The 17,691-nt window shown below is 45.4% G+C and overlaps 1 protein-coding gene across 44 annotated transcripts in view; it reads left to right on the top strand.

The window, feature by feature from the left end:
* The window catches only part of SGMS1 (sphingomyelin synthase 1), a 323,569-nt gene that overhangs the window by 12,157 nt on the left and 293,721 nt on the right, over positions 1-17,691 (top strand). Inside the window, exon 2 of one of the 44 annotated variants that reach the window (XM_086379189.1) lies at positions 10,328-10,477. The exons of the other annotated variants lie outside the window; for them this stretch is intronic. The gene's annotated coding sequence lies outside the window, so the exon portion shown is untranslated. The remainder of the gene's footprint in view (positions 1-10,327; positions 10,478-17,691) is intronic. 44 annotated transcript variants of the gene reach the window in all.

Below are 17,691 nucleotides of genomic sequence, written 5' to 3'. Positions count from 1 at the left end.
CTGGGCCTCCTGCATTGCAGGCAGATAGATTCTATACCGTCTGAGCCACCAGGGAAGTCCCTTGGGAATAGCAGAGACTTGCAGTTCAGGACAAGCAAGCCATGGCAAAAATCATAGGCAAGTCCAACAGGTAAAGGAGAGGAATGCTATTTTATAGAGAAAAAAGGAGGAAGTTAGAAGGGTAGTTTTGAAGGAAAGTCCATTGGAAAAAGGTGAGAGTTCAGGGTGATGTTAGTCTCTCACTCACTGAGTCGCTGGGGTGTAGTTGATGTCCTATAAGGAGATGCGATGTTCATCTTTTCCTGTTTCACATTAGCATGCTGGAAGCAGGTTTTATTTTGCTGTATTCCTATTTTGATTAAACCTTTTAGCAAAGGTGTAGTAATTACAGGGGTTCATACTTGTTGAAGATTAACTGTGTGCCAGACCCTATGTAAGCCCTGGACTCTTGTGACCGTCCTGTAAGATGGCTGTTATTATTATCCCCTTTTAGACATGAGTGTGGAGTACAAGTAATTTGCCCAACTAAGTAGGAGGGCCCTGAGGAAGTTTAGTGTTTGAGGCCTTTGCCAGTTGGCAGCACTTACCAGGGTAAGTGCTGTTGGTATGGCGCCATTATAATTACATAGAATTGGGAAACACACGTTAGCCTAGCAGGGCAATCCCGTGACCTTGGAGGTTTATCAGCCTACATTGATGGTTCTCAGATTTCAGCACATATTAGAATCACCTGGAGGCTTGTTAAAGCGCTTGTGCTGGGTCCACTTCCACCAGAGTTTTGGAGGCAAGTGTCGATAGCTTGGGCTGGGACCTGATGGTTTACATGTCTAACATGTTCCCGGATCATGCTGGTGCTACTGGCCTGGGACCACTCTGAGAACCACTTCCATAATCAATACTCACGTAAGTGAAGTCAGCTGCTCTTACTTCTACTTACAGTCAGGTGAGACGATTGCCGATTCAGAAATTTTAAATACTGTCCACCTCATGAAATAAAAACTGAACTCACGTGGTCCAGTTTATCTAGGCCAGCAGAGGGATGTCTGAGCCAGGCCAGGGCAGTGGAGAAAATGCTTTCTGTCCTTGCCAGTGTTTTCTGATATGGGTTAGATGGATGAGGACCCAGGGTGGAGAGAAAATTTGGAAATGCAAGTTAAGGCTTAATATTAGAAGCATGAAGTGCCATCTGGTGCATTTCATCCTAGGAAGATGCCTGATTTGTTTTTATTTTGTTATTTTCCACCCTCCCCACTCCCTTCCATACGCACAAAAAGGCTTGGTGTCCATCATTTTACCCGTTTGGGAAACTTTACACGTGGAGAAATTAAAAATGTATGACGATGCATAGCCTGATAGTAGAGAGACAGAAGATTGTCTTATTTGACGGGACTAATTGTAGTAGAAAATTACCTGTTTGTAGGAAAGCACTTAAAGAGAAGGGCTGTGCCTGTCTCCAGTTGTGAGGTAAAATAGCCACATTGTGTCCACATTTAGCTCGCACATGGAAAGCCCTCACCAAATGCATGATCCACTGTTACTCCAGGCGAAGTTTTCTGTTTTGCGATTAAAAAAGACGGCATTTCCCTCATCTCAGCAGTGTTACACGTGAAACTGAGGAATCAGAACATTTTCAGATTGAAAGGTTTTTTAGGAGATGGTGACTTAGGATCACCTCAGAGAAGATCGTGCAGGTAAACTGGGAGGAAACGTTCCAGAGTTTTCCCTGTGCTCGTTGTCGGGGCTCTCCTGTGGCCCCAGCAGCTGGGATTAGCTGGTTTGCTTGGTGAGGTGATGTGGCAGGGCAGAGAGGATGGGAGAGGGCCAGGGGAGACTGGGGCGGCCAGACAGGCCACGTGTTCTCAACCTGGGCTTTACAGCAGTGGAGGGTGAACGTGTGCTGGGGGTCAGCTATGGGCCAGACCCCTGTGGGGCCTTGAGATGCAGAAATGCGTGAGACAGGGTCTGGGTTCCCAAGGGGCTCGTGGGGGAGACAGGCACATCTGCAGGTAAAGCCACCACCAAGTGGTGGGCACAGTATGGCAGCTGCACACCAAGCCCCCTGGGGTGGGCCAGGGGAGCTGGACAGGGAGGTGGCCCACTCCTGGTTCCCCACGTGCCAGAGCACGTGAGACGCTGATACCATAGGGTAGCACAGATGGAACTAGATCTGGCATATTTTGGTTTTGTTTCCTTTTGTTTTTGTGGTTTCCATTTTAAGCGAGGGGATTTTGACTGCAGAGGGCCCACAGACGCTGTAAGAATCCGGAGCTGGGAGTGCCCTTCTGAGCCACTCAGGAGGTCAGGGGGTGCGTGCCAGTTGACTGACAACTGTGGCTAATTTTTAGCTATTTTCTAGGAACATAAAACCTGCAGAAGATGAATGGCTTTCTATCTTTAAGGTATATCAGCTTTTAAAAGGAAGATTCTTTATTAAAAGCAAGGTTCTGTTTGCCCTTAATTTCTGGCAAAGTGCTAAATTCCAGTTTCAGTTCTGTTTTCGGTGGTTTGCACTTCTCACTTTCCTTGTCCTCCCTTCTCCCTCCCCCTCCTCTCCTTAATGCCTTTACAAATACCCTGCCAGCCGGGCTATGACTTGGTGAACTTGGGCCTCAGCTTCCTTATCTGTAAGTGGAGAGCTTGGATTAGCTGACTCCTAGTCGCCTGGTCCCCACATCCGTGAGTCCTGTCACTGGGGGACACCTGAAAGAGTGACTGGCGAAGTCCCTTTCATCATCCGTTTATTATTCTTTTAATAAAAAAAGTTATTTCAGAACGGCCTTCCCGGATCCTGTTAGTTGTGTATCCAAACCACTTTATAGAAACAGCAGTAAGCGGTTGATTCTCCACTATCGTGTTTTACAGCTTGTGATCCATGTCCCTTCTGGCAGGCTGTCTGAGCTAAAGATGCAAAATGTGCAGCGTTCAGTGCTTGACTCACGGGCCCGCTGTGTGAATCCGCAAAGGATGTTATAACAAATGTTACCTGAGGACAAAGCCTATGAGATGTTACCTTTAATCTCAGGTTATGGGGTGAGGGTGGGGGGTGCTCTTCAGCTAAGCTGATGGGGGTGGGGCGGGCGGGGCTGGTTGGATGATACTCAGGTTAGGAATGGAACTTCCAAGGGTCACAGGTCAAGTGACGTTTGGGGGTGGAAGGAAAAAGTCCCAGGAGCTGAGAGGTGGAGAGAGAGTCACAAAGACTGTCCCCTGAGGAGGAGGGGAGGGTTGGCCGAAGGGCTCCCCCTTCCAGCTGCAGGGGACAGTAGCAGAGGCCAGAGGATCAAAAAGGGGAGAGAAAAAGCAGCTGGAGGGGAGAGGTGCTTTTACCCTCCCGGCAAACACAGGCTGAGGGTTTGCCTGAGGCCAGTCTGAAAAGCCGTCTGTGGGGTCGCACAGAGTCGGACACGACTGAAGCGACTTAGTCTGAAAAGGGGGCTTGAGGCCAGAAGGGCAGAGTCTATTGCTCTGAGGGAAACCAGGAGGGATGGGCAGGCTCGGTGAGTGGAAGAGGAGAGGAGAGCCTCTGGCCGGCCTGCTCGGTATCCTGAGAGAAACATTTTGTCCTGAGAGAAAATCCGTGGCCTCTAGCCTGAGACAGGCTGCTGCGGTCACCTGAGACCAAGAGAGGGCAAGAGGGGACAGGTGCTGTCCTTTTGAGGCATGGACCTTCTCCTGTGGGAAATGGCAGTATTAAGCACTGCGTCACAGTGTTGTCACCTGAGGCCCTTGGGGCACGCAGGAGGCTGTGGGGGGCTGCTTCCTGGCTGTGAGGTGACGGAGGTGGTGGCAGAGGGTTACGGTTGACCATTCACTTGACTAGGGGGTCCAGGAGGGAGACTGAGAGCTGGTGCCCTGGGACTGTCCATCTGTCCCCAGCTCAGTGGCCGTGAGCTGCTGGGATTTTTTTTACCTTGCGGTCTGACATCCGATCCCTTGTTTTTCTTCCTCGTCTTATCCCAGAGCCTGTGCCTGTTCCCCGTGTTTGACCTCAGTCTCCTCACCCGAAGGTCCCAGGTGCACAGAATGGCCCATGCATGTCGCTGCCCTCCGTGGGAGCCTCCGTGGCAGCTTCGGTCTCTGGTATAGGCCTTCAGACTCACTGGGACCAGCATCTCCGGCTTGGACGGGGCTGAGGATACAGGTGTGAACAAAGTCTCCGTGTGCGTGGAGTGTTCTTGGTGACAGGGTGAACACCACGGTCAAGGTAGCAAGTGTGAGGCCTGGCAGCAGGTCGGGAGTCAAAGCCTTCCTGTGCCGTGGAAGGGCTCTGTGCCCCTCAGAGGGTGGGTCGTCGGCATCTGCTGCACTGCCACGCTTTGTGCAGTGACACCTGAGTTCCTTTGAAAGGCCCTGGAGAGTTAGCAGCAGTTGTGCTGAGCTGACTTCCAGGTTTCCAAGGGGCCCTGGACATGGTGGACTTTCCCCTCCCTCTGATTTTAGAGACAGAGATAGGGTCGCATGAACACCCCAGGAATATCTCAGGCCTCCTTTTGGCCATGGGTTTGAAGACCCAATCAGTGGTTCGGGGGTTCTTATCGGGGTCCATAGGTGAATTTCAGGAAGCCACTTAAATCCGGTTTGTCATTCTGGGTGTGCATTTTTCTGGCGAGAGTGTCTAAAGCTTTCATTAAATCCACCGGGAAGAGCTCTGAAAGGTTTATTTTTATGAAAGTGGATGAAAAGATAGAATTGGGCCGTTGAGGGCTTCTCCTTATTGCCGTCTGTCCCCCTTTTAGAGGAACTAATGAGATGTGATTTGCCTAAAGCGGGGAGGCAGACACAGGCTGAGAGCCTCAGCACAGTTATCTGGGACTTGACATTGCTATGTCTTATGGTGGGAACACATTCAGTTATTCCTCTGGGAAAAAAGAAGCACAAGATGAAGCTAGCATGGTGGAAGACCAGCCAACTCACTGGGAGAGGAGGAGGGGAAGCGTGTGTGATGCTGCAATGTGCTTTTGTCCTCCACGGAGCAGGAGAAGGCTGAGCCTCGGGAGGAGAGCAGACCACTTGAGCAGATACTGCTTCTCAGATTTCTGGGTCTGATGGGTACACAGGTCTAGAGAGGACAGTGTAGGACTTTGGCTGTTGATGTCAAAGTCTCCTGTCTTAGGGGACTCCTCTGCTTGAGACTTCCACAGTAGTTTACCCAAATAATAGAGTTCATGACAGTTGGTGCTCAAGATGAGGGTAACTTTAAGAGGAAAGGCATTAATACTGTTATTTGATTCAGCAATTCTACTCTAGGGGTTTATTTTAAGAAATAATTAAGACCATTATTTATCACAGAGATGTTTGTCATAGTGAAAAGTTGAAAAGCTAGTATACAACAGTTTGGGGTTGGTTAAGCAAATGACACATATCCAAATAATGGAATACTGGGCAACCCTTAAAAAGAAGATTACCAGAGGAATATTTGTAGAAAGTTTTCCAAAACACATTGTTATGTATAAAGAGTTCTATACAGCATTCGTGAGAAATACACTCTTCAGAAAACACTGGTTGGGAGCCTCCTATGCGCCAGGAGCCCTGCCGGGTGCTGGTGACACAGGGATAAACTAGGCAGATATGGTTCCTGCTCTTTGACTAGCGTACAGTATCCTAGCAAAATAGTCAAGCCGTATCGACTCTCTCATTAAGTTTTATAAATGCTCATAAGAGGACTATAAAAACAGTGACTCCTTAACAGACACGATCAACCACCTGTGAAGTCAGATTTTGTCTGTTATACCTGTTACTGGCTACATCCTTGACCTGAAATCACTGATTTTCTGGTGAGCTTGAGGTCAGTCACTGAGATATGTTACTGATAACGCCTTCGTGTTAAACCATCTTCCCTTCGCCACTGCAGTGTGAGGCTCTGCGGGTGAGAGGGTGGTGAAGCCACCGTCATACGGGGAATGGGGCACATTCCTGCTCTCCCTTCTGGCTTCTGTTCTCAGGGCTCGAGTTGTCACAAGCGCAGTCAGCAGTCACCTGGAATCGCCTCTTGTTCACTGTCTCCTCTCGTGGGCCCCACCTCATTCTGACTTGGTCCCCTGACTTGCTGTCATCTGTGGTGTTTTTGCCACTACGTGGAGGAGTGCTTCATTCTTAGAAATCAAATAATTTCAATCCCTTCTTGGAGCCTGGCGAAGCCTGGACTGGAATCCGTGCATCCTGACGCCCAGATGGGCATCTTTTCGACGAGGCAGCAGTGTGGCTGCTCCCAGTCACCCAGGGACAGCTCTTCCAAGCAGGTCTGTGCCCAACACCAGCCTGCATTTCAAATTGGTGGCCCCACAAAGCTTCAAGAAAGCTAGATTCCTTCAAAGACAAACGGGCAGCAGATTTCTTGAGGAAGAGGAATTGAATCACTGAATCTGGTAGTGTGGCTGCCTGTCCCAGTATTGAGACCCAGTCAGACTGTCATTTGGTGAGCATGTGAAAGGGCTGCATTCTTGGCCAAACCCTGGGAGCTTCTACCGTGTGCGAGCAGGCCAGCTCCTGGGATCCACACAGGAAGGTATGTGGGTCTCTGCTGTCAGGGGTCCCTCTCCAGACAGAGCAGTCGAGATGGGCCTGACGACCACGCACGTGAGTGGATAAGATGCCCAGCAGGGAGTCAGGACGCATAGGGTCCAGTCCAGGCTTCGCCAGGCTCCAGGAAGGGATTGAAACTAGATGATTTCTAAGAATGAAGCGTTCCTCCACATGGTGGCAAACACCATAGACGACAGCAAGCCAGGGCCTGAGTCAGAGTGAGGTGGGGCCTGTGTGACGAAAATGTGGTCACAGGGACTCTTAACAGTTTGGGCTAAAATGTTCAGGAAGGCAATCCCTGGGAAGGGTGGCTTTGAGGGCAGGATCCCTGCTGCTGCTGCTGCTGCTGCTAAGTCGCTTCACTCGTGTCCAACTCTGTGCGACCCCATAGACGGCAGCCCATCAGGCTTCCTGTCCCTGGGATTCTCCAGGCAAGAACGCTGGGGTGGGTTGCCATTTCCTTCTCCAATGCATGGAAGTGAAAGCGAAAGTGAAGTTGCTCAGTCCTGTCCGACTCTTAGTGACCCCGTGGACTGCAGCCCACCAGGCTCCTCCGTCCATGGGATTTTCCAGGCAAGAGTACTAGGGTCACAGCTACTGTCAGAGTCCATGTGAAGGTAACTGCTGGAGGCAGGGGGCAGCCTGTGCTGGCTGTTCAAGGCTGCTCAGCACTTATTTGCCTTTTAACCTAAGTTTGGCTTCTCTTTTTAGAAAAACTTTTTCACCTTCTCCTCCTCCTCCTCCTCTCCCCATCTTAGCCTGTTCCTTCCCTTTCTCTCTGACTCCTTTTGCTCCTCTTTCATTTAGAAAATATATAAGCAGAAAGAATATCCTTCATAATCCCACTACCCAGAGATAACTATTAATACTGTTGTTTGGATGTGTTTCCCTTCTGTTTTTTCTGTAAATACTAGATGTGCACATTGAATAAACATTTTCACCAAATGCCCAAGGATGGAAATGTTAAAATCTAAATATCACTGTTTCTAAAATTGACTTCTGAGATATGGAATATAAATCTGAAATTTTATAAATGTTATTAACAATGCTAATATGAAAAATTATAACAGAGTTTGACATCAGGCCACAAGAACTTCATTTTTCAGCATGTATGATCAGTGTTGTGAACATTTTTGAACCTGGGTAGGTGTTGACTTTCAGCTGAGGTGGAGGAGGTAGGAGCAAGGCTTTTATTCATTTATTTTATTTATTTGGTTTGGTTTTTGAATTGTTTTTTATTATTTTGGCTAGCTGTCCATCTAAGATGCTGTAAGGGGTAGTTTGTATCCAGCTTACTGAACTTTTGAGCAATGACTGGCATTTCCTCTTTAACTCCTGGACATAAAGATTTCCTTGGTGATATTACAGTTTCCTTTGAAGTTATCCCTCACCCTGGCTTAGTGTGGTATGCAGAGGAGAATATGTCTAGATGATCTCAGAAGCAGAAATAAAATCTTATACACATTTTCCTTTGATATTTTGGCCTGTGATTGCCGCTTCCCACAGCCAGCTGAGAGAATAGCGCGTCCCTAAGCCTGGGCTCTGGAAGTGTGGCAGTGGGGCAGTGTAATTGGCTTTTAAGATAACAAAGCTGTTTTCCAAATCTCCATCTGCATCTCAGCTTTCACTACCTGCACACCAATTTCAGCATCTCCCCTGGGGAAGAATGACAAAAGAATCTTTACGGAGGTAATATGTGAGAAATGTTTGCTCCTTCAAGGCAGCTCAGTTCCCAACAATCGACTACTTTGCCTACAAGCAACCCTGGGTTGTCAGCAAGCGGGCTTTTTGATATTGTTAGTAAGTGTCCTGTGTCAATGCTGTTATCTGCAAAGTGCAGTGTTAGAATTTCCTTTTATGCAAACAGCCTTTTCAAATATGTAATAACCAGCCTTCCCATCCCGTCTTTGAACATCTTGTGTAAGTACATGACAGAATCCCTTGGGCGTCACATGGTTTGCCTTTGGGTGGAGGAGTGTTTTCTTCTGAGGTATGCTTCTGGAATGCTCCCCAGCATTTGGAAATGAGTCTTTGGATGTTAACAGGAACTGTCTGAAGGCTGTGCCTTGTTCATGTTGCTGATACTGCCATGCTGATGTGTAACCTGAGTGGTGAAGCAGTCACTGATCACATGTCTGCTCACGAATGCTAGGAATGACATTTGAAGAAAGCCTTCTGCTCTTTGGCCTTCTATGTTAAAATCAAAGATGGGACTTCAGCCAAGAATGGTTACTGGAGACAATTGCATTGGATCCTCAAACAGAAATATATGTATATGTATTGTATTTGTATAGGTCTAAAATATATTTCTAAGATGTGACTAAGCAAATCTATAGTTTGCTTTTAGAAAGTACAAACATCTTTTATTTATTATTCTAATTATGGTAAAATATACATAACTTAAAATTTACCATTTTAACCATTTTTGAGTGTACAATTCAGTGGCATTAAGGATATTCACACTTACATACAACCAATACTACCATCTGTCTTCAGAATGTTTCCATCATCCCAAGCTGAAACTTTGTGCCCATTAAATAATAACGTTCCATTCCCTCCCCCCTCTATCCTCTGGCTATTCTACTTGCTCTATGAATTTGACTATTCTAGGTACCTCATATAAATGAAATAATACAGTATTTGTCCTTATATATGGCTTATTTCATGTAGCATGTTTTCAGGATTCACCCATACTATAGCATATATGAGAATTTACTTTCTTTTTAAGGCTTAATAATATTCTATTGTATGTAGACACCGTACTTTTCTGTTTGTTGGTGGACGCTGGGATTGCTTCTGGGACGTTGTTTCTACCTTTTAGTGTGAATAATGCTGCTGCTGTGAATTTCTTGGAGTGAATCATCTTTAAATAGACTTTAAAAAAAGAAAAATCTGTGCCATTTTGTGATCAGTTTTATTAGAGGGCTACCACGTCCAAGTTTGGTCCAGGAAATGCCTACCTCACAGACATGAAAAACACCCAAGTACTTTCAACAGCGTTCAGCTGAAAGCTTTAGTGTTTGCTTGAGGTCAAGAGAGCAGTTTCATAGGAGTTGTGAGCGGTCTCGTCAGCGGACTTGGCAGCAGCCTTGAATGAGGCCTGTCAGGGTTCTTGGAAAACAGCCTGATGTTTTCATACCTTTTGCCTTGCTAGCTTTGCCTGTCAGTACCTCAAGAAGGAAAAATCTGGCAGTAGCCCTGCTTCCTCAGCTCAGTCTTAGCTGCTAAAAGTCTCATTTGAACCCTTTCTGGATATATAGATAGGGTTTATGTAAGGGGTTTGCTCTTCAGTGAGCCTGTCTCTCTGTCTGGAGGGGAGCTCAGGGTCTGGGCTGCAGGCTCTGTGTATCCCACAAGCCCTCTAAATTTAAACTTACATATTTTTCAAATCAGTGTGGTAGGGGAGGTCTGCTGGAGAATATAGGGCAGCAGACTCTCCCCTGACTCCATTCAGTGGGCCCCTGGCTTAGTGGTGTCTGGTCATCCTTCAGTGACATCTGCGATAATTTCTGGAGAAGTGGGAAATTGAGGTTTGTTTCCTGTTTTGTGGAAAAAGAAGTGAAATGTTTTGTACTTTGCAGGGTAGATAACAGTTAACTGTAATTAACCACGGTTTAAATGAGGCCAGTCAAGTCTGTTTGCTTAAGCTGCTCATGTTTTCTCAAGACAAAGGATGTATCTGAACCCTGTCCATGAGTTTACTGGTAGCATTGTGGATTAAAAATATATATTTATTTTGTTTTATTTCTTTGGCTGTACTGGGCCTTACTTGTGGCACTCAAGATTTTTTTTTTTTTTTTTTTAGTCGTGACATGGGAACTCTTACCTGTGCCTCGTGGGATCTAGTTCCCTGACCAGCGATCAAACCCAGGTCGCCTGCATTGGGAGTATAGAGTCTTAGCCACTGGGCCACCGGCGAAGTCCTAGCATTGTGAATTATAGTTTTATACTAAAGGTCTGTTTCCTTACTGCATGCTCTTTCTTTTTGTTCAATTAATTGTTGTCATTTCTCCTGGTCTTTTTAGTGACACATATGTGTATAGGTTTGTAGAGTTGTGGAATAGATTTTAAAAGGTCCTCGATTTTAATAGGTGATCTCTGGAACAAAATAACATACATGTTTAATCCTCAGTCGTATAATTTTTATATGCAAAAGAGACTGATGGTCTCTTTTGACCATCAGTCAAATATTCTACTTCAAAGAATAATTGTAATACTGTCTGAATCAATTTTTTGATTCAAAATACAAGATATAATTAGGGATGTGTCTTTAGGAAAAAAAGATAATTGGGGTCTTTTTGTATCATTAACATTTTGAGTGTGGCTCACTTACCTGGCAGTGTGTCGGGTATCTAGGCAAAAGCTTCTTTATCTTCCTTCTTGACTGTCAGGGAGCTCCTTTCTCTCGTTTCCTTTTCCTTCTTTGGTTCTTGGGGACTCCATGTATTCCTGTTCTCTGATCTTCCCAATTGTTCCTTCTCTGACTCCTTCCCTATTTCCTCTACCTGATTTGTATGTACGTGTGCATGTTTCCTGAGGTACAACCCTCAAGTCTCCTTGCTCAGCAGCTTGGCCTATGCAGATTCCTGCAAGGGGCCACTTCCCTTTCTCAGAGGTGGGATGGAGGAGGTTGGGGTCCACCTGGTAGAAGGAGCTCTCGTTCCTTATAGTTTGGGACATGTGGTCAGAGTAGTTTAGGTCCTGATACCCAGACTGTGTGGGAAGAAGTGGCGGAGAAAGTGCAGACCTGTTTGTACCTAGGTCTCTATTTTAGGAGTAAATTTATTGATATATAGATTAAATTTGATCGTTCCATTTTCTAATTTGTATTTCATTTCCAGACTTGTTAATGCTACTACTACTGGAATAAGCAGCGGTCTGTATTTCAAATTTAATGCTCTTCCTAATTTTTGAGAATTCAGTAAATAATAAAATCTCAGCCTGCTCACAAAGGCTCTGGTTTGTCTTATTCCTCTGTTGACATGTAGAGGGTGAGTTTTGTACACTGTCCACAGTAAGAAATGTTTAAAGATAGATAGTATTAGAAAGTGACTTTAAGAATTCATTTTTTTCCTCTCATTGATTTGTTGCCAGTTGCATCTTTAAGATCCCTTCAGATGTTATGGCTGTTTAAAATAGTTACACGGTATTTCTTTTATGACTGTAGAGGATTGTACAGTTGAGTTCTTTACCACTCAATTTTGCTTATTACTTTGAGTTAACATTTGGAGGTACTATTTCTGACACTGTATACTTGAAGACTATAGTTTCTTGGATTTTTTTTTTTTTAATTTACTAAACTGCCTGGTGGAGATTTTCTTTATCAGATTCACTCATTTGTGGAGCCCAGATGTTTACAAAAAATGAAAGGGAGTATCGACTATTGGAAGGCACACAGCACGGTGTAATGAAGGTAAAATCAGGGCTTTTGAGTCTTGGCAGAGATGGGTTTGGGTGCCTGCTCTGCCATCCCTGACAGCAGGATGTTGATCTAATGGCTTGAATTATTTGAATCTTAATTGTCACATCTGTAAAATGGGGGCAATAAGGCTCATCTCACAGAGTCACGATGGGGTCGTGTCTAAACGCCCAGCACATCGAGGATGTAGAGTAAATGGTAGTGATTGATAATAGCACTTCCTCTCCTGAGGCCAAAATGTACTAGAAAGTGATTATAGTTTTCTGTTATTTTCTTTTATCATTTACCATTTTTGAGGGTATGGAGGTAGAAATGAGGAAAGTCTAGAGTGACTTGAGAACCTCATTTTATTGTTGGATTAAATTTATATCATCTACGTGTGTGCATTTCTTTCTTTCCCCGATTGCTTCTTTCCCCCGCCTGTGAAATATGGTGTTAAAAACGTTACAGTAAGATTTTCTCTGTATAGAACCTTTGTAAATGAATCAGTCTGACTAGCTAGTTCCTTCCCCAGGGAGTAGAGGCTTTTCACTTATTTTTTCCTCATTTTAAATATTTTTATTATGAAAATATTTTGAACAACTAGAAAACAGAATAATATAATGAACCCTCAATTTTGTTGGGTGTTTGTTTGATGTGTTTTGGTGTACATATGTTATTATTATTATTAGTTTAAATATCCTATCTCCACTGGACTATAAGTTCAGAGACCTTGCTGTCTGGTGCCTAAGACAGTGCTAGGTGAGCGACAGGCTCCAGATAAGCTCTGTGCGTCCTTCTCCAGGGCCTGGCCCTCTCTTCTTCCCAGAGGTAACACTGGTAGGAGAGCAAGGAGGAGGAGAAATATCATGCTGGGTTTAGCCAGTGATACAAATATGTGTAAAATCAGGACCACCCTTGAGGATTTCAGTGCCATGATGTAAGATAGGACAGATGAATTCAGAAATAGCTCCTATAGAAATCAGTACATTCTCCCTGCGTTTGCAGAGCCACAGAGTAGCTGGTTATCGGAAGTAACTGTTGGAATGAACTTTAATGAGCATGGATGGGCCTGGACTCTGTAGGCTGACAGGACAGTTGAGCCTGAGCTCAGCAGTGGGAACAGTGTTTCCAGGGACTGGAAGGAGGTAGTTCAGGCCTGGACTCTGTTATTGGAAGGCAGTGGCAAAGAAGAGTAACGTGGCCGCGGAACAAGACTCCTGGGCTCTTACTACATGTGAGTCATATGACTAGGCCCTTAATGAGGCAGTGTAGTATTCTAGGTGAAAAACTGACTTTCTGGAAGCATACGATCCAGGATTAAAGTGAAGTTCCCTCTTTTGCTAACTGTGTGGCCTGAGGTAAGCCACGTAACCTCTCTGAGCGTCAAGTCCGATGTGAGGGCCGTTCCTATTTTGGCTAGTGAAGGTAAGAGTACTGAACTGAGTTCTTGCCCAGACCTTCCATCTTGCCTAGACACTCCATCTTACCTGTGGGAATTCACAGTAGGCAGGTAGATGTTGAAGAGTGTGACTTTTCGGTTGGTCACAAATGTACAGGATGACCTCAGACACGTGAAGGCATGTATAATGACACAGCACAAGTGAACTCGCCGTGCCCGCCATGGCTGTACTTCTCGAGGGTCTTGTGAGAAGACCATCCTCTTCCAAGTCGTTAAGACAGAACCAGGGAGGCATCAAGAATTCCTGCCCTGTTACCCCCGTCTCTCCAGCCCCAGAGCAAGGTCCCTCCACCTCCTTACCATCTCTTGTGTTCATCTGTATTCCCAAGGCCTCATTGCTGCTTGCCTGGATTTCTGTACGTACAGCGCTCCACCTCCTGCCCTGCCTTCGTTCCATTCTCCCAAATGTTGTCACAGTCCTTTTCCTCAGCTGCAAGGGTCACCATGTGAGTCCTGCTTAAATATGTCCATGCTTCCCAGTGCCATCAGGAGAAAGCCTGAGCGTGAGTCTCCACTGATGGCCCCTTGTCATCCTCTCAGGTACTCTTTCCCTTCCTGCATGGGTCCTGCTTCCACACCTTCTGCCCACTTAGAATGCCTTTCCCCTGCTTGACTCATCTCATTTGTTCTCATGTTTCAAGACTTGACTCACCACCCTCCTAACCCACTCTGTGGTCCGGGCTGGGGTTTCCCCTACGCCTGCCTCCATTATGCCACCAAGCACACTGGGTTGTGATGGGCTACTTAGCTGTTTCCAGAGTGAACACGCTTGAGAGCACAGCCTGTTTTGTTAAAAAACAAAAAACAAAAAAAACTCATGCTTCTTTGTACCTAGCCTGGTGTCTGACACATTGACGGTTCTCAAAAAAGATTAGTGAAATATACATGGATAAGAAATTACTTTTTTATCTTCCTCAAACCAGGAGGACTGAAGCTGGGTAACCGAAACATTCTTCCTCCCCACCTTTCTGCCTGTATCCATTCCAGCATCTGCTCAACAGCCAGCTGTGACGGGGGAGAAGCATATGGTTGACTTGAAAGAGGCAGTTGGGATGTGACTGTGTGTGAAATACACTCACCTGCCCTCCCACCCCACCCCGTACAGGATGACAGTAATGACACCTCATGCTTGTTTTTTTATTTGTGTTCTCCTTAAGTGCCTCTGCAGACATGATCTCATCCGGTGCGAGGGGCTGTAGCCTGATTACTGTATGGAGCACGCAATGATGACGACCCCTTCTTTGTAGATGCAGAGAGGGAGATAAGGAGTGAAGAATGTGCCCAAAGTTAGTGAGTCGTTAGTGGTGGAAGGGCTTCCCCAGTGGTCAAATGGTAAAGAATCCGCCTGCAGTGTGGGAGACCCAGGTTTGATCGCTGGGTCAGGAAGGTGCCCTGGAGAAGGGAACGGCTACCCATTCCACTATTCTTGCCTGGAGCATTCCACGGGCAGAGAAGCCTGGTGGGCCTCATGAGATCTCAGAGTCGGATATGATTGAGCGAACTTCAGTCTAGTGGTGGAAGAGACCAGATTTTGAGCTGAAGTCATTTGCTCTTTCTCCTTTTTTATAACTGGTAGAACTGGGTTGTATCAGATTGATGTTTTCACCTGCTGCTGCTGCTGCTAAGTCGCTTCAGTCGTGTCCGACTCTGTGCGACCCCATAGACGGCAGCCCACCAGGCTTCCCCATCCCTGGGATTCTCCAGGCAAGAACACTGGAGTGGGTTGCCATTCCCTTCTCCAATGCAAGAAAATGAAAAGTTAAAGTGAAGTCACTTAGTCGTGTCCAACTCTTCGCGATCCCATGGACTGCAGCTCACCAGGCTCCTCCGTCCACGGGATTTTCCAGGCAAGAGTACTGGAGTGGGGTGCCATCGCCTTCTCTTTTCACCTACAATCATTAAAAAGGAAGATTGGCTGAAGAGGTAGGGTTCTGAGGCCTGTTCTGGGCAGAAATGAAGAAGTTGCCTCGTTTCATTTGGTCAGTTTGGGAATATGATTGAATTCAAACAATTTTCCTGCTTCACAAGCCAATAAAGTGACAACAATAAAATCTTAGTCGTTTTTAAGGTGTACTCTTGACATTCTACTAAATCCTTTAAAAATGATTTTTTCATTTTCCTGTTTTGAAATTCTGGAGTCGTTGCATAAACTTATGCGGCACAAGAAAATGGCTTGCTAGCATTCAACAGTCACATTGTCGATTTCTAGGAATATCTAAATTTTGAAAATTGCAGCCTCTGAAGTGGGCTATTGCAGAGGAACCACACCTACATGTTTAAATTAAGCTTTGGGCGTCTGACAGCAAAGATGAAGGTAGAATGAGATCGAAAATGCAAGGGTAGAACAGTTAGGACACAAGATAAATTCAGACAAGCAGCGAGCCTTGTGTGGGGGTCTTTTACTTTGTTGGGGGACAGGGGGTTGAACACTCACTCTGTTGATCTCTGACAAATCTGTCTAGTTTGGTTGTCTTGTCATTCCTCATTCTCCTCAACTCTTTCAGCATTTGGTCACTGAGTTGTTCCAGCTCCCCCTACATTCCACCCGCATGCAACCTCTCTTCTCCTTCTTCTGCTATGCGGTCTCTCGCCTGCTATTGGTTGCTTCTACCACCATCACTCCGCCGTCCACACTCATCTGTGATTTTCTCATTGTTTTGGCCCCTGATGGTGTCTGTGTGGGTGCATAGCCACTTTTCTGTATCTGGGTATTTTTACTTATTTTTCCTGCTGACTTCCCAGACTCGGAAGCTTAAAAACAAACTGACTTTGCAGTGTTTGTGGTGGAATGAACCTTTAAGATCATTTGCCTTGTTGTCTCATGCTAGAATTAAAAGGCTCAGGGAGGAGATGTGGCTTGTGTAATTTCACAGTCATCAGTTAGTGAAATCAGGCTAGAACCAAGGTGAGAGCAAGGCTAGAAGCCCTCAGAGCTTCTGTGTTGATCCCTCCTCACACGTTGACTCTTCATGGTCTCCTGAACCATCACTGTTCCCTCTGCAAGGAACTTCAGAGCTACTTGGCTTTCATGTGTCCCCTCCATCACCACAAACCAAATGTCAAGTATCCATTCACCAGGACTTACCAATTCTTTCTTATTGGTAAGAATTTCTGTTGTAACAATTTCATCCTTTAATAATGAAAAAAAGTTTACCAATAGTGAAATTCTCTTTTTTGGAGCATGTGGTTCTGTGAGTTTTAACACATGCATATAAATGGAGTAGAGAATAACCCAGCACCTCTCACACCCCCTGGTGCTGCTCGCCTCTTTGTAGTTAGACCTTCCTCCTCCCCCTGGCAACACTGATCTGTTCTCTGCCACCCTAATTTGGCCTTTTCCAGAAAGTCATGTAAGTGGGACTGTGTAGTCTATCCCTTTGAGACTTGCTCCTTTCACTTAGCATAATGCCTTTGGGATTTATGCATGTTGCTGTGTATATCAATAATCTGCCCCTTTTTATTGTTAAGTGGAATTCCACAATATGGATATACCACAGTTCGGTGTTCACTCATCATACCAGCAATGTGTGAGAATCCTAGTTGCTCTGAGTTTTTGTCAGCATTTTATATTGCCAGATTTTAAAATTTAGCTATTTTGATAGATGTGTAATGATATTGTGATTTTAATTTGCATTTCTTTCGTGATGAATTATGTTGAGCATCTTTTCATGCGTGCATTTGCTGTACAGATTTGCCTGTTAGGTATATCTGTGCATCTTTCGTCCTTTATGATGTCTGTTTGACCCACATCGTATCATATCCCTATTCCATCGGTTATCGTGCCTGACTTTCTATGTCAGCATTGTTGCCCAGGCGCACAGTACACTCCAAGGTCAAGGCCTGAGCTGGGAACTTTGTATACGTAATCTCATTTTACGCTTATAAAACCCTTGTGAGGTGAGTGGTTGTCTTCTGTTTTTATGTTGAAGAGCCCATGTTCAACAGATATTTATTGAATGCCTACTGTATGTATGCTATGAGCCATTATTATACTCACTGACAAGTTCAGTGACTTTGGGCAAGTCATTTCACCTCTGAGTCACTTTTCTTATCTGTTTAATAGGGATCTATATCACAGTATTTTCTCTCAGGGATATTGAGCAAAGGTTTTCTTTCTTTCTTTTTTTTTTTTTTTAGATTATTTTTTTAGGGTTGCCCTGGAGCTCAAGTGGTCAAGAATCTGCCTTGCAATGAAGGAGACACTGGTTTGATCCCTGGTCTGGGAAGATCCCACATGCCACGGGGCAGCTAAGCCCTCGCGCCACAGCTACTGAGCTGGCGCTCTATAGCCCCTGCTTCACAACAAGAG

The sequence above is a fragment of the Bos grunniens genome, chromosome 26 (assembly GCF_055505025.1).
Source record: "Bos grunniens cultivar Pamir isolate PY7600 chromosome 26, Bosgru_T2T1.0, whole genome shotgun sequence".
Lineage (NCBI taxonomy): Eukaryota > Metazoa > Chordata > Mammalia > Artiodactyla > Bovidae > Bos > Bos grunniens.
This window is presented reverse-complemented; position numbering and strand designations above follow the sequence as displayed.